Source organism: Pseudonaja textilis, chromosome 9, assembly GCF_049901715.1.
Source record: "Pseudonaja textilis isolate UNSWEBS1 chromosome 9, rPseTex1.2, whole genome shotgun sequence".
Lineage (NCBI taxonomy): Eukaryota > Metazoa > Chordata > Lepidosauria > Squamata > Elapidae > Pseudonaja > Pseudonaja textilis.
In genome coordinates this window covers 3,447,454-3,462,194 of record NC_141998.1, presented here as the reverse complement: position 1 = coordinate 3,462,194, position 14,741 = coordinate 3,447,454, and the positions used below count along the sequence as shown (strand labels likewise).

Here is a 14,741-nt window from a genome sequence, read left to right as displayed (position 1 = left end):
GCATCCTTTCCCTGATGTGTATGTATCAGGTGCTCACCGCCAATGCTGCTTTTCCAGGGGTTAAAGGGAGGATCGGAGACCACCTGGTGATCTTATGGCATAAAGGCACGTGGCAAAGGATTTCAGGATTTCCTTCTCCTTTTGGAAAGCTGGACCAATCTCACAAGGGATCAACAAAAATAAATTTTATTTAAAAAAAGAAAAAAGAAATAGCCACCAAGGCCGTATTGTACTTTTAAGAAGAAAATCTACAAAAGTACATGGAGAATTGTCTGTGGAGCTTCTCAAGTCACCCAGATCATGCCCCAAAGGTGCTTTTTTTCTTTCAAGAGGCAACTGAACTTTCTGGTTTTTCTTTGAAGACGTTTCGCTTCTCATCCAAGAGGCTTCTTCAGCTCTGACCGGATGGTGGGGAATACATGGAAAATTCCAAGAGAGGCAACAAGATGGCGCTACGCTGTTACAATCATTGAGCCTAGATAGGAACAGGAAGAGGGAGGCTGCTGATAGATTACATTTTTATTTATTTACTTATTTATTGATTGATTGATTTGATTTGTCAATCGCTTACAAGATAATAGGTATCAGTATAAACTATGAGTAAGGACACAGGAAATAGGTACGAATAAATGGGGACAATAGGACAGGGACAGTAGGCGCAATGGTGCACTTACGCACGTCCCCCTTACAGACCCCTTAGGAATGGGGTGAGGTCAATAGTGGTTAGTTTGAGGTTAAAGGAGTGGTGGGGTTAGAGGATGTAACAACAGGGTCACGTAGTGCACTTCAGGCATTGACCGCTCTGTGGCGGAAGTCGTACTTTCTGTAGTCGAGTTTGGAGTGGTTTACATTGAGTTTGTATCTGTTGTGTGCTCTTGTATTATTGCGGTTGAAGCTGAAGTAGCCATTGACTGGCAGGACATTGTAGCAAATAATTGTGTGTACTACGCTTGAGTTAAATTTTAACTCACTGAGAAGTTGATTAAAAAGATAATTAAATTTTGTGGGGGAATAGCCTGACCAGAGTAAAAAGATTAGCCTGAATTCCATAGTTGTAGAAAGAAATGAGCGCACTGACAAATAGAATAGAATAACAGAGTTGGAAGGGACCTTGGAGGTCTTCTAGTCCAACCCCCTGCCTAGGCAGGAAACCCTACCCCACTTCAGACAAATGGTTATCCAATCTCTTCTTAAAAACTCCCAGTGTTGGAGCATTCACAGCTTCTGGAGGCAAATTGTTCCACTGATTAATTGTTCTAACTGTCAAGAAATTTCTCTCTAGTTGCTTCTAATAAACATGACCAATTCTACCACTAATGGTAGAGTCTCCTGCTTGAGGAGGGGGTTGGACTAGAAGATCTCCAAGGCCCCTTCCAACTCTGTTATTCTGCATTCACAGAACATACTGACCAATAGTGATCTTTATGTTTATATTTAGAGAGTTGTATGGACTCTCTCTGGGTGGTTTTTTAACCACAGCTTATAAATCAAGGTAAATCCAGCCAATGGTGATTTATTCAATTAACCTTGGTTAAGCACAGACTGCTTAGTATATTGTTTCATTCTCTTTATGGAACTTTCTTTCTTTCTCTCTAACTCCTTCTGGCTCCCTCTTTCCTCAGTTTGCATTTATATCTTCAATGGAATAAAACATTGAATTCAGCCTGAGGTTGTTTGAAGGAATTACAAGGTGTGATGTTGCTTTTGCTGCCACACCGCATAAGACACAGCTGTATTCCGTCCTGAATCCAGGTACGTTCAGTACTAGAACAAATCCTTAAATGGAACTAGAAACAGCCACTTTGGTTAATGATTGCATTCATTGTAATGAGTTTTGTTCTCAGATTTCAGGATGTTGGGCTCTTGCGTTGATTGAGTTCACCATCAAACTAAGGCATGTTCGTTTAACCAGGGTTTAGAACAGAGGTGTCCAACTTGGGCAACTTTAAGATTTTGTTCTGTCCCAAGCCCTTTCTCCGACAAATCAAACACAATTCAAAAGGAACAGAAACTTTGTAATGCACTTACCAAAATAATTAGCTGTGATAAGCACAAGCCTTGCCAAACTGTACGAGAAATTGCCAAAAAATAACAGACAAGAAATAATTTGCAATACAAGAATCTTCAAATACAAACTCGGGATACTGGAATGTCCACGAGGCGGAAGTTTTCAAAACGTCTTTGCCTTCTGCAAAGAAGGTTTGTTTCACAGCTGGCTTTTATCTTCTTGAGGGAGGGGCCACTACCTTGCAGCCTTACCCCCGAGTCGCCCGTGCTGTTGTAACTGCTCTTTCCTGCGAGCAATCCTGCATGCGTGCGCACTTGGCACAGGCTCCTCGGGAACCTCCTCATCGCTGCTGCCAGCCTTACGTGTTTCTGCCTCTGAAGGCAGCAGTCCACTCCCTAATGGTCCTGGCCCCTCATCTGAGTCCTCGCTCTCCTCAGCCATCCCAGTTACGACCCTTGTAGCATTCCCCCATGGTCGTGTGGGCAAAATTCAGGCCCCTGGCTTTGCTGGCCGGGGAATTCTGGGAGTTGAAGTCCACCTGGCTTAAAGTTGCCGTGGTTGGAGACCCCCCTGGTATAGAAGGCACCCACTCTCTTCTGGGAATCCAGAACACGTTGCACCACATTGTTTCCAAAATCAATTGCAGCTTTTTCTAAAAGGAATCCAGTCACCCGGATTAGGGCCTTATGCAAATTAATCCCAATCAAACCTGCTTCTGGGAAATTTGAAAACCCTACCAGCCGCTTTCTCTTTCCAACGTTCAGCAACCTGTTGACAAGATCAGAGCCAGCAGGAATGCAGAGAGAAAGTGAGGGTGTGTAATCTTGGAATTAGAAGCCAACTACAACGAAGTAGAGGAGCGTGCTGAGCTTTTGAAAAAGCAGACTTTAACGAATTCGAACCAATGGGAAGAAAAAGGGGATAGGATGCTCCGTGGGAGCGGGGATTCCTAAAAGCCCATGGCAACCATTTCCAGTAGAAGCCTTAAATTAGAGTAGAAGAGGAGAGGAGAAGAGTTAAATTAACGAATTAATAAATTAAATAAAATAAATTAAATTAACCTTAAATTAACGAAAGGTAAGCAAGATGAATGCAAAATTTCTGAATGGCTCTTTCCAATGAGGTGATTCTAAAGAGAAATATAGTGGAACCACCGATGGAAACACGTAAGGTGAATCTTCAGCTATGTGAATTTTCATGCCTCCTGTTCGAGTTTGCAGCTTAGAGGCAGTTGGGGAGAGAGGAAGGGAGGGAGGGAGGGAAGGAGGGAGAGAGAAGGAAAGAGAAAGAGAGAAAGAGATAATGACAGAAAGACAAAGAAAGAAAACAAGAGAGGAAGAAACAAGATAAGAAAAAGAAAGAGCAAAGGGAGGAGAGAAAAGAAAGCAAAAGCAAAAGAAAGAAGGAAAGTAAAAAAGAAAGATCAAAAATGAGAGAGAAACAAAGAAAGAAAAGAGAGGAAGAAACAGGATAAGAAAAAGAAAGAAGGAAGAGAGAAAAAGAAGAAAAGAAAAAGAAAGGAAAGAAAGAAAGATCACAAATGAGAGAAAGACAAAGAAAAAATGAGAGAGGAAGAAACAGGATGAGAAGAAAGAAGGAAGGAAGGAAGGAAGGAAGGAAGGTCACGCAAGTACACTGAGCGGTACAGAAATTTGATAAATAAACTTGTCCTGTCTATATGATGTATCCCCTGGAGATTCATCCTAGGAGAGCTATAAATATCTTGTTTTAATACAGTCCATTTTATCTCTCGACCGCTGTTTATTTTTAAAGCTGCCCAGAGCCTTAATGGCAGGAGTTGGCTGTCCTGTCTGCAGTGCAGCCAATTTCGCAGAGCATATTGTAGGTTATTTTATTTTAAACAACAAAGGAGGACTGAACGTGCTTTTCGTAAGAGCAGGGCTGGAGGTGAGGCTGTTTCTCCTGCAAAGGTGGAAGGAAAATGTCAACAGTAGGATCAAAGCTAAACCAGATTCCAAATTTAATCAAAGGAGGATGAGATATGGAGGAGGAGGAGGAGGAGGAGGAAGAAAAGATACCTGGGTAATTCAGCTTCTGTTCGGATACATTTTGCATTATAGGAAATCCTCAGCATATGATCACAGGTGGGGCCAGGGGGCGGAGTGCTACCGGTTCACCCTGGTTCAAGCGAACCAGTACCAAACCAGTAGTTAATTTTATGACCGGTTCAGTGAACCAGCAAACCTCACCGCTGGCTGGCCCCATCCACCCTGTCCCGCCCCTCTCAAAAATCTCTCCACATGTCCCATTTTGTCTTTGACAGCTTGCCTTCAAATTTCAGCTGCACAATCTCGAAGGCTTTGGATATGAAACGAGTTATGGTAATCCAGCGTTTGTAGACTTTGGCAACTTGAAGAAGTGCGGACTTCCAACTCCCAGAATTCCCTAGACAGCATGCTTCCCATCTCCAGCCATGAGTGCTGGCTGGGGAATTCTGGGAGCTGAAGACCACCCAACTTCAACATGCCAAGGTCCAGAAACATGGCTGTAGGTGTAGAATAGATTCACATTTGATATTCTTTGAAGGTTGGGGAATTCTGGGAGCTGGGCATTCTGGATCTCAGGATTCTGGGAATTATAGTTCCACACGTAGCCGGAAGGAACAATTGGAGGGAAACTGGTGTGAACTTCTATCATCCTGACATTTAAAAAACAACTAATGCTGGAATTTTCATTTATTGGTAGTTTTATATTGTTGACATGGTGATTTTTACTACCATCTCACCAATTTTTGAGGCAATGTTATTGTTTTAATTAATAATCCTATTATATTACAATGACTCTGATTATTTGGTGTATACTATGAATGGTTAAGAATAAGAGCTTTGCACTGTTTATTCCTCTGGTTTTTAGAAATAAGATTTGCTTCCAAATTCTCAGTGTTATTTTCTTGCAAGGAGGTTAACGTTTGCTCTTTCCGACTGTATTTAGTGTGGATCCAGTTTTAACTCACTATGCAGAAGAAGTACACAATTAAACCAATTTGATTTGATCTCCTGATTTCCTTCCCCGGTATTAAATAAGCAACTGGAGAATAATGTCACGGAGGTGTTAAATGCTGTAGTAATTTAACATCCTTTTTGGAACCCTAGAACAACAACAAACAAACAAAAAAACTTCTGGGTTTACAAATAGGTGGGTGGAGAAGGGAAGAGAAGAGAAACAGCTTGGAAAGCTGAGCAAAAAGACTTAAACTGAAATATGATATAATCAAAGACAAGTAGAATTGGGTTCAGAACTTCAGGGCTCTGCTAGCCAACCTGGAGTGCATTGGAATTATGAAGCCAAAGACATTAATAACAAAAAGCTATTTTGTTTTGGGGTTTTAGTTTCCACAAATAATAATAAGAAACAATGCAACAGAGATCATAGTGTTAAGTTTGAACCTTAAAACAGAATCGTTTATTGTATAACAAATAGTGTGATGTTTTCTCTTCATGCCACATTTAGCTCTGGATGCAAAATTTGAACCACGTTATCATGCTTATTCACACTGACATTTTTAACAATTGTAATGTTGAGGTAAGCTTCGTTTATCTTTAGAGGTTTACCTAAACATTAGAGCATGAATGCTTTAATCTTTAGTCAATATTGTATCAATGGCACTGTACTCCAATAATGCATTGTTCTGCTTGAGGCATGCAGTTTACAAATAAATTTATAGTCAGTTAAAGAAGAAACAGGAAAGAGAAAACATCAAGATGGTGGCTGCAACTATGAGAACAAGGCCTGGCTCCTTTTTACATATGCCAAAGAGTCTAGCTTTGATCCCATTGTGGCCGCCATCTTGAATTTTTTGACCTCTTCTGGCCTGCTACTGTGGGAAGTCCCCCTACCACCTCTAGAAGAGTGACATATTTTGGGGGAATATTAAAAGAGGCAGAATATTATATTTCCCCAAAGGAGAAATAGAGAAACATGTTCTTAAAGGCAGAAAGCAGCCCCCGGTCTTTCTTAATAGCCCACAGCAGGTGCCAGCACTTAATGAGATAAAGTGTTCATCGAAAGAGGAAGGCAGCTATCTAGATGGCTCCATTCATAAGCAAAGCAAATACTGCCCCGTTGAAGAGAGGATATTTTGAAAACCCCTTACAGCAATTTCGACAGCTAACAAAAGCGGAGTGATCGAATTAAAGCAAGCAGCCCCTAACTCAAAAACCTAACACAGGACATAGCAATCAGCCACAATAAGAATTACCCAACACCCTTTCAGGAAACAAAGCAATACGGCAATGCAAGAAGAAACCTTCAGTCCCGAACATGAAATCTATAGCGTGATTCAGGTATGATCAGATTTTGGGAGACAATTAGAGAGATGGATGATTAATATTAATAATATTATGCCTCTCAAAGGGCCCAGAGCACTGCACAAAGAAATAAAATCAATCTTGGATAATTGGAATGATACTGTTAAGATCCAATCTACATCTTTTACTTGAAAAAGGAGCTGATTAAAATCTTTCATTTGGCAAGGCGAGGTAGTGAATCACTTTTTTTATAAGGAATGACGAAATGTAATGTTGTATGTAAGAAATAAGCAGTTGAGAAACAGTGATATCAACATTAGGGCTGTATTAAAACACTGGCTCGATACCTCTGCTTTACTGTGAAACTACATGGTTGGGCTTAGTTTTGGGGGAGGAAAATAAGAGGTGGGGAATTCTGCCTCTGTCTACCAGCATCCATTGGTACTCATCTGGCTAGTGTCCTGTCAGTATGTGGGAGAGTTGAGGGCTGTTTGGAAACTGAAATAGCATTTGCTGGGTGAGCAAGAAGGAGACAGCAAGGAGCCTGGGCATGGCTTAGCTCAACTGTTCTGTACTAAAGCTGCTTGGGGGCTCTGAAACTGAAACTCCTCTGCTTGTGTTTCGCATTTGGAACAGATTTCTTTTCAGGTGGGGAGGGGGAGTAGAACTCCTTAGCATCAGAGCGTGTTAATAATAATAATAATAATATAGGAAATACGAATGCTCTGATAGTCATTTAAAAAAATCCTTTATTAGTGAGCACCTAGATGCCAAGAGGAACATACGTGCCAAATTTCAAGTTTGTAGGCTTTACAGTTCTGGAGATTTTGCGATGATGCATGAGGGGTATTTCACTTTTATACAGTAAATATGGATACCTAGATGATGTCAATCTTTAAAAAAATAAATAAAATAAAATCACCTATTGCTTGGTTTTAAGAAACCGTTTAGCAGTGCCTAGTAAGAAGAAACCATCAATGCCAAACATAAAATCTATAGCATGATTCAGGTGTGATCAGATGTTGGGAGACAAACTAGAGAGATGGATAATTAATATTAATAATATTTATTACGCTTCCCGAAGGGTCCAGAGCATAAAGAAATAAAATCAATTTTGGATAATTGGAATGATACTGTAAGTTCCGATCTACATCTTTTACTTGAAAAAGGAGCTGATAAAAATCTTTCACTCGGCAAGGCAAGGTTGTGAATCACCTTTTCTTTACAAATCTAATGTTGTATGTAAGAAATAAGCAACCGAGGAATGGTGGTATCAAATATTAGGACCGTATTAAAACATGCCAAGCTCAATAGCACTAACTATGAGAGGGATCTTGGAGTCTTAGTGGACAACCAGCTAAACAGGAGCCAACAGTGTGCAGCAGCAGCCAAGAAAGCCAATGCAATCCTAAACTGTATTGACAGAGGGATGCAACCAAGATCAAGGGTGGTACTAATAACACCCTATAAAGCCTTAGTAAGACCACACCTAAAATCCTGCATCCAGTTTTGGTTACCACCCTATAAAAAAGATATTCAAACTCTAGAAAGAATGCAGAGGAGAGCAACCAGGATGATTAAGGGATTAAAATATACGATGAAGGGTTACAGGAACTGGGCATGGCTAGTCTAGTGAAGAGAAGGACCAGGGGAGACCATGACCTGGCGGATGGAGAATATTTACAGACTTTTACCATTGCTGAAGTGATGCAAACCCTGTTCACAGCACAGTTGCATCAAGATAGAAAGATGCAGGATGACTCTAGGGAGGAAATAACACAATTTCACCAGTGTTTGCAGCAATGGCAAGGGAGTGGGCAAATCACCACAATCTCATTAGGCTAATGAAGTAAATTACATTATCGACCCCTGGTACCTGTGAGACGCCATCCTGGTTTCTACTAGCTGCCTTAGTGCAATTCCCTTGCTTTGAAAGCTTAGCACGTTGCACAACTCCCAATAGGTTGAGATGTTTTAAACCAGGGGTGCCCAATCTTGGCAACTTTAAAAAATTTGCGGACTTCAACTTTAACTGTGCCCTCAAGGTGACCTGAATCACATTCCAAATCACAATCCAGATACAAGCTAGGCGGATATGACCTGGTGGATGACCCTCACTCTGTCAAGGACCTTGGAGTTTTCATATCGACTGACCTAAGCGCCAAAGCTCACTGCAACAGCATTGGACAGAAAGGCTTTAAAGAGTTCTAAATCTGTTTTTACAAAGCTTCTCCTCTGGTAATACTGATTTGCAAACTAGGGCATTCAAAACCTTTGCTAGACCAATACTTGAATACAGCGCTGCTGTCTGGAATCCGCACTGTATATTGGACATTAATACAATTGAGCGAGTCCAGAAGTATTTTACTAGAAGAGTACTACACTCCTCTGTTTGCAACAGAATACCCTACACCACCAGACTTGAGATTCTAGGCTTAGACAACCTTGAACTACATCGGCTAAGATTGACTTAAGCATAATACATAAAATTATATGTTACAATGTTTTACTAGTTAGTATTTCAGCTTTAACCACAACAATACAACAGCACACAACAGATACAAGCTCAAGGTAAACTGCTCCAAACTTGATTGCAAGAAGTACGATTTCAGCAACAGAGTGGTCAATGTCTGAAACTCACTACCTGACTCTTGTTACATCCTCTAGCCCCCACTCCTTTAACCTCAAACTATCCACTATTGACCTCACCCCATTCCTAAGGGGTCTGGAAGGGGCGTGCATAAGCGCACCATTGTGCCTACCTGTCCTATTGTCCCCAATTATCAGTTCCTATTTCTTATATTTAAACTTAGGTTTATTCTTATTTCTATTATATTGTAAGCGTTTGACAGACTAAGTAAATAAGTAAGTAAATAAGTAAATAAACAAATCAATAAAACAGAACAGAACAGAACATTGCAAATATTGAATCTGCCTGCTGGGGAAATCACATGCAAAGCAGCCGCTTTATTGATGTTTGATGCAGCACAAAACAGGTGCAATCACCTTTCACACAGAAGCCTTCTGGGGATGGCTGCCCTCCCACACTTTATCCAAGATGCCAATAGGGTGTGGCTGCTTTTTGTCAAGTGAGTTTCATCCCAGACAGGAAGCTAAGCTGCCGCGAGATTGGATAACACCGGGAAACCCCTTTTTCTAGGACTAAGTTGATTAAGGAGAGGATTCCATCCCTCCCTCTCTCCTTTTTATAGGAAGGTGACCAGGCCTAAGCAGTTTGGGAATGCATGGCAGTTAGCCCAGCAGGTGGTCCTTGACTTTATTTAAAAAATAATAAATTTGATTGAATAAACAGTAAAAACAATTGAACACAGTGCGACTTTCTTGGCCATCATTTCGGCCATACAAGCTATAATACAGAGATACGCATAACAATTGATTTCCCTTTTCCCTTCTGTTATTAGTATAGTGCTAGCTGCATATTACTTCTATTTACATTTATCTACAATTATATACATATTTACAAGCGTCTTTTATACTCATGCATTTGTATCGTCTCGTATTTGTCCATTATATTCCATTCTCTTTGGCTTACCAAACTTTAACTTTCATTCCTATAAAGCATCAACCCTTTCTTTTTCCTTGACTTTAGCCATTGGTACATTTTACTCCAGACTTCATAATACTCTGTCTCACCCTTATCTCTGATTTCTAAAGTTAGTCTGTTCATGTCATGCCCCTGTTGGAGACCGACTCCAAGGGAAAGGAGGAACAGCCTACGGAGTGGAAGTGTGGCTCCGGAGGTTGTAGAAGAGGCTGGGGAAGGGCAGAGACTGGCTGGCTCATCCCCTCTCCATCCTAGGGCACGCAGGGAGGAACGGAGAAGGGAACAACTTGGCTTACGAGAGAGGAAGCGGCCATGATCCCCTCATTGGCTGTAGCTGGGGGAATAGTATATAGGAGGGGCATTTAAAACACAGCGTTGCTAGAAGCAAAGCGTGTTTTATTTCTGGCTGAGGTTTATCTTGGTTGGCATTCTTCCAGTGCACTGTGCCTTGTCATCTTCTTGAAGTTTGTAATTAATTATCCTGGTCTGTCCTGAAAATTCCTTCAGTGCAGTTTGTTTTGGGTTTTTTTTTATTTCTCCGTTATCTGTTTTTTGAGTTTGAACTGTATTTCTTTCTTTTAGAGACTATTTTGGAAAGAGTTTAATCTCCAACTGCGAACAACTGAACAGTAGGGCCAAGTTGGGGGCATTAAAGGAAATTTATTTACGTTTGGGAATTTTATTATGTGTATGCTGCTTCCCGGGTCATCACAGTCCACCTCTGCACAGACTAATATTTTCCTTATTATTTCACTTTCTGTAGGGGTATCTTCATTCTTCCAGTTTTGGGCATACACCAATCTCGCAGCTGTTATTAAGAAGAGACTGGACTGTCGCTTGTCTGAAATGGTATAGGATCTTGTTTGAGAAGGGGGTTGGACTAGAAGACCTCCAGGGGTCTTTAGAGACCTCCAAACTCTAGTCTGATTAATGTGTCTTAGTCTCCAGCCCCCTACTCATCTTTGTTGCCCTTTTCTGAACTCTTTCCAGGGTCTCAACATCTATTTCTATCAATGTATTTATTTTTAAAAGCCATCGTAGTTAACTTTTGCTAGACAACATTCATTTTCGGGGGAAAAAAAACATCAAAGAGAAAATGCGGAGGAAGCTAATGATAGGGAAAAGTTGTTCCAACTACTCTGATTGCATATTTGGGGAACGAAGCCACCCTGCTCCAAGACACACTCTGGAAATCCCCTTCATTATAATCATTTTGTTCATCTTTAGATTGGATCTCCTGGGTATCATGTATGCCTGTCCTCCATTTGTGCCCATTGCTTTATTTCTTCATTCATAAAGGGTGTTATAAATAGTTCATCAGCTACTGACTTCCCAGAACCCTTGCACGGAATGATAGATGAGTCAGAGAGAGGAGAGAGAGAGAGAGATTGAGAAGAAAAGAGAATGGGGGAGAGAGAAAGATTGAGAAAGAAAGGAAGAGAGAGATAGGGAGGGAGAGGGAGATAAAGAGAAGAGAGAAATAGAGAGAGATTGAGAAGAAAAGAGAATGAGGGAGAGAGAAAGGTTGAGAAAGAAAGGAAGAGAGAGATAGAGAGGGAGAGAAGAGAGAAATAGAGAGAGATTGAGAAGAAAAGAGAATGAGGGAGAGAGAAAGGTTGAGAAAGAAAGGAAAGAGAGAGATAGAGAGGGAGAGAAGAGAGAAATAGAGAGAGATTGAGAAGAAAAGAGAATGAGGGAGAGAGAAAGGTTGAGAAAGAAAGGAAGAGAGAGATAGAGAGGGAGAGGGAGAGAAAGAGAAGAGAGAAATAGAGATTGAGAGGAAAAGAAATTGTGAGAAAGAGAGAGATTGAGAGAGGGAGAGAGACGAAAAGAGAGAAAGATTGAGAAAGAGAGATTGAGAGAGGAAGAGAGAAAGAAAAAGAGAAAGAGATAGAGATTGAGAGGAAAAGAGATTGAGAAAGAAAGATTGAGGAAAAGAGAGGTTGAGAGAAAAGAGAAAGATTGAGAGGAAAAGAGATTGAGAGAAAAATTGAGAGGAAAAGAGAGATTGAGATAGAGGGAGAGAGGAGAGGAAAAGAGATTGAGAGAGAGAGGAAAAGAATGATTGAAAAAGAGATTGAGAGGGAGGGAGGGAGAATGAGAAAGATTGAAAGGAAAAGAAAGAAGGAGAAAGGAAAAGCAAGAGAAAGATTGAGAGAGATTGGGAGGAAAAAGATTAAGAGAGGGAGGGAGGAAGATAGGAAAAGAGGGGAGAGAGAGGAAAAGAGAGAAAGATTGAGAAAGATTAAGAGGGAGGGAGGGAGATTGAGAGAGAAAGATTGAAAGGAAAAGAAAGATTGAGAGAAAGGGAGAGAGAAAGGAAAAGAAAGAGGAAAAGAGAAAGATTGAGAGAGAGGGAAGGAAGGAGGAAGAGAGAGAGGAAAAGAGAGGAGAGAGAGAAACTAATTGGATGATTTCTGGAAGGCATCTTGCTTGCAAGACGCAATGTTGGTGGAGGTACAAGCATGTCATTTTTTCTGGCCTGGCAGAATCACAGAATGATCCGTTATTGAAAGGACCTTGCAGAAACGGAGAACGTCTTAGCTGGAGGAAACTTCACTCAGCACCAGGGGCGCTGGAGTGACTTTGCCTGGTCGGCTTCAAGGAGGCGGCCTTTTCCGCACAAAAGCCTCGGCAGAGGGCAGCATCAGCATCGGGTTGACCTTGTCTGAGCCGTTGCAGGGTCAGTCCTGGGATACCTCGAACACAGAATGAAAGGGTTGGAAGGGATCCTGGAGGCCTTCTAGACTAGTCCAGGGGGGTCCCCCACCCCGCCCCGCCCCACCCCAAGCTTCACACAGCTGGAGGGGAGCGGCGGGCGAGCGAACGAAGCTTCGCATTTGCAGCTTGATCCCGAAAACTGACATCACTGCCTCGACTCCACTTCAGATCATCGGGCATTGAATTATCGTTTGTTCTGACCCAAACCTTGATCCAAAGAAACAAACACCAAATAGAGATAAAAACAAAACCTTTTAAGGATTCTTTACGAATTCCGTTCCATCACAGTTTAAAGGCTGTTTCCAACTAATGGTCTCTGATAAGGAGGAGCCTGGCCAAGGTTGTGCAAGGCTGCCAAGAACACTAGATAAAGTTGCCAAGAAAGATTTCAAACACAAAGAGTCTCCAAACACAAACTAAGAGAATCCGAACGTCCACAAGGCTCGAGTGCAAAAACGTCTTTGCTTCCTGCAAAGAACTCCAGTTTCTCAGCTGGCTTTTATCTCTTAAGGGAGGGGCCGTCACCTTGCGGCCTTACTCCCGAGTCGCCCATGCTACTGCAGCTTTTCTTTCCTTTGAGCAGCCCTGCGTGCACGTGCACTTGGCACAGGCTCCTCGGGGACCTCTTCCTCATTGCTGCCAGCCTCCACCATCTCCGAAAGCAGCATTCTACTCCCAGATGGTCCTGGCCCCATCCCTGCCTCACATGCAGGCCCCTCATCTGAGTCCTCGCTCTCCGAGACCTCAGCCGTCCACACCTGCTGCCGGCGAACCACAACATCATTGGAGCATGAACCCTACTTGTAAACTGCATGTGCGAGGGAACTAGGTTGCGCGTTTCTCCCCTCTCCTCCCTCCTCCGTGTCCATGAAAAAATGGCCTTCCATGAAACTGGTCCCTGGTCCCTTGGGGACCACTGTTCTAGTCCAACCCCCTGTTCAAGCAATAGACACTATATATCTGCGATCAGAGGTGGTATTCAGTCGGTTCTGACCAGTTCTGGAGAACCGGTAGCGGAAATCTGGAGAACCGGCCAATCCCACCTCTTGCTGGCCCCGCCCCCATCTATTCTCCGCCTCCTGAGCCCCAGCTGATTGGCTGGGTCTCCTTTGGTTGCCCTGCACAGGAGAACGGACCTGGAAAGCAGGTTAGTGGGGTGGGGAGAGAATGGGGATTTATTTTATTATTTTACTTTACTTTACTTTACTTTACTTTACTTTATTTTATTTTATTTTATTTATTTTATTTTTTTATTTTATTTTTTATTTTATTTTATTAATTATTTTATTTTATTTATTATTTTATTTTATTATTTATTATTTTATTTTATTTTATTTTATTTTATTTTATTTTATTTATTTTATTTTATTATTATTTTTTATTATTATTATTTGCAATAACCTTCCCCCAGGAGTAAGGAGGGAATGGAGATTTTACAGTATCCTTTCTCTGCCACAGCCAAGCCACACCCACCACACCACACCCACCAAGCCACACCCACAGAACTGGTAGTAAAAAAAAAACTGAATCCCACCACTGCAGTGTACATCGATGGGATTATAACACACATCAGGTTTTGAACCTTTCTTGTGCTTTAAGCGCCATGTGAATACTATAGAACAGGGGTGTAAAACTGGCAGCAGATGGGCCGGATGTGTCATGCGCAGGCCACGCCATGCCCAGCTCCGTGAATGGGACAATCCATCAAAGTACAGATTAAGCACCCTTCTCCCCAAGTACCACACCAAACAGTCTCCCAGTTGAACCACCATCCCAGCTCACTGCTTGGGTGAAGAACCACGTCTTACGACCCACCAAAACAGAGGTGGGTATTCAGCAGGTTCTGAGCGGTTCTGGAGAACCCGTTGCAGAAATTTTGAGTCATTCAGAGAACCAGCAAATCCCACCTCTGACTGGCCTGGCCCCCATCTATTCTCTGCCTCCAGCTGATCGGCTGGGTCTTCTTTGGTTGCCCTGCACAGGAGAACAGAGCTGGAAAGCAGGTTAGTGGGGTGGGGAGGGATTTGGAATGTTACATCTCCCTTTCTGACGAGAAGCATTCACAGAGATGGAAAGCATCAGGAGAGGCGCTTATTGTTCTTCCTGCCATTAAACAAATATTCTAGAGTAATATAGGATAAAAAATTATATTCTGTATTACTGGCTTTCCTGTTCCTAC

At 42.0% G+C, this 14,741-nt stretch overlaps 1 long non-coding RNA gene across 1 annotated transcript in view; it reads right to left on the bottom strand.

Annotated features, from left to right (window-relative positions):
• LOC148125012 (uncharacterized) overlaps positions 1–14,741 on the bottom strand; it is a 65,582-nt gene that overhangs the window by 29,826 nt on the left and 21,015 nt on the right. The gene's annotated exons all lie outside the window — the stretch shown is intronic.